Below are 2,441 nucleotides of genomic sequence, written 5' to 3'. Positions count from 1 at the left end.
AAGGACAGAGCTGTCCGAGTTCCGGTTTACGTGAGGAGAAAAACCGTCATAGGAAGCAGGTAAGGCTTAGAAACGGGCAGAAAAGTATTCTAATGTTGAGGGGATTAGTTTAATACCATTTCTGTGGAAGAAGAATCGCAGTAGGATGATAATTTGTGGGCATTTTCGGGATGTGAATATCGTTGAATTGAAGGGGGAGGGAGGGGCGGAAACCTAACATACGTTCGACCCTCGCCACTTACATGTACGTCCATTTGTCATCAGGCAAAGTGGCCTTTTTAGTAGTACGTGAAACTATATAGAAATAGTTAACTGAATTGAAAGAAGCACATAAGGTGCAAATTACGAATTAGAAATAGGGTAGGAATACATGTGTTGGATTACGTTATTATATATTAGGTTGACATTTTAAAGCTTGGTAAAATTGTGTCTCTTTAAACCTTGTTTTCTACAAATCCAATTTAATCATTGACAGCTTTAAATTTTAACGCTTAATCTGTATATTTTTCTCATTAGGCTGAACATGGCAACGGCAGAGCACGGGTCTCCCACCGGAGTTGGTCAGAACTGCTGTGACGGGTCTCCCACCGGGGTTTCCCAGGTCGACTGTGACCGCAAAACTAGCAATGCTGAAAGTCAGGCGGCAGCACAAGTCAACTTGGATCATGCTGGTGAGAAACCCTACATGTGTGTGGTGTGTGGGTACAGGGCGGCTTACAAGTCTACATTATCCCAACATATGAGAATTCATACAGGAGAAAAACCCTACAAGTGTGACCAGTGTGACTATTCTGCAGCACATAAATCAAATTTAGACCGACATCTAGCTAAACACGCCGGTGAGAAACCCTACATGTGTGGGGAGTGTGGGTACAGGGCAACTCAGAAGTCTCACTTATCCCAACATATGAGAACACATACAGGAGAAAAACCCTACAAGTGTGACCAGTGTGACTATTCTGCTGCATAGAAATCTGATTTGGATAAACATCTAGCAAAACACACTGGTGAAAAACCCTACATGTGTGGGGAGTGTGGGTACAGGGCAACTCTGAAGTCTACCTTATTGCAACATATGAGAACCCATACAGGAGAAAAACCCTACAAATGCGACCAGTGTGACTATTCTTCAACATGGAAATCCCTCTTGGACCTTCATCTAGCAACACACACCGGTGAAAAACCCTACATGTGTGGGGAGTGTGGGTACAGGACAGCCATAAGGTCTAACTTATCCCGACATACGAGAACCCATACGGGAGAAAAACCCTACAAGTTTGACCAGTGTGACTATTCTGCTGCACAGAAATCTGATTTGGATAAACATCTAGCAAAACACACAGGTGAGAAACCCTACAAATGTGACCAGTGTGGCTATTCTGCAGCACGGAAATCTCACTTAGAGGAACATGTAGCAAAACACACCGGTGAGAAACCCTACATGTGTGGGGAGTGTGGGTACAGGGCGGCTAAAAAGTCTCACTTATCCCGACATATGAGAACCCATACAGGAGAAAAGCCCTACAAGTGTGACCAGTGTGACTATTCTGCGGCACAGAAAGTTCATTTGGACTCACATCTAGAAATGCATGCTGGTGAGAAACCCTACATGTGTGGGGAGTGTGGGTACAGGGTAGCTTACAAGTCTGCCTTATCCCGACATATGAGAGCCCATACGGTAGAAAAACCCTACAAGTGTGACCATTGTAGCTTCTCTGCAGGCTCTAAGTCTGCCCTAACTCAACATGTAAGAATTCACACGGAGGCACCAACTCTACAACTGTGACCATCTCGTAGTGACATTTTGTGTGCACAATGTTTACTTAACTATATACAGTTTCTCTCCATTCATATCATGATTAAGTATATATTGCAATAGTGCTCATTATCTTCTATTTAAAAAATAGGCGAAATATTTTGTAAAAATTAACAAAATTTGCAAAATGGGAAAACCTTCTCCCTATGAAACGTCATTGTCATGTACTTTCAACTGCATCCACTGCTTTCTGATTACCCAACAAAGGTTCAGGTACAAGAATATTTCTTAGAAGCCTAATGCACACTTTGTTCTTTAATAGTAGGTATCAATTGTTTAAAACAGAAATCATATTTTTAGTTATTTAGAACTGAAGTAGAAGAACATTTAAGTTGAAAGTATTTATTGGATAATGTACAAAAACATATAATCAGTACTTAACATAGGTAAGTGATTGTAGACAATAGTTGAAATGAGTCGTTGAAATAGTTTGAATGGAGCTTCGATATCCTGTTAGTTACTTTGACAAAGTGCGTGCCTATATTTCAACAGATATCTTGACTAAAATATCAACTCTGTAAACTAGCATTTGGTTCGCTTCAGTTTCCAACATTAGTAATTTTACAATTGTAAAAACGTAGACATTATGTTGTATACGAGACTGTATGAGTAAAAGTTCTTGTTT

At 40.6% G+C, this 2,441-nt stretch overlaps 1 pseudogene; it reads left to right on the top strand.

Annotated features, from left to right (window-relative positions):
• Positions 1-530: 530 nt before the first annotated feature.
• LOC109463597 lies at positions 531-2,159 on the top strand (annotated as a pseudogene).
• Positions 2,160-2,441: the final 282 nt, after the last annotated feature.

This window comes from Branchiostoma belcheri, unplaced genomic scaffold (assembly GCF_001625305.1).
Source record: "Branchiostoma belcheri isolate BF01 breed outbred unplaced genomic scaffold, Haploidv18h27 scaffold1281, whole genome shotgun sequence".
Taxonomy (NCBI): Eukaryota; Metazoa; Chordata; class Leptocardii; order Amphioxiformes; family Branchiostomatidae; genus Branchiostoma; species Branchiostoma belcheri.
Note: the sequence above shows the minus strand (reverse complement) of the source record. Positions and strands in the feature narration are given on the sequence as shown.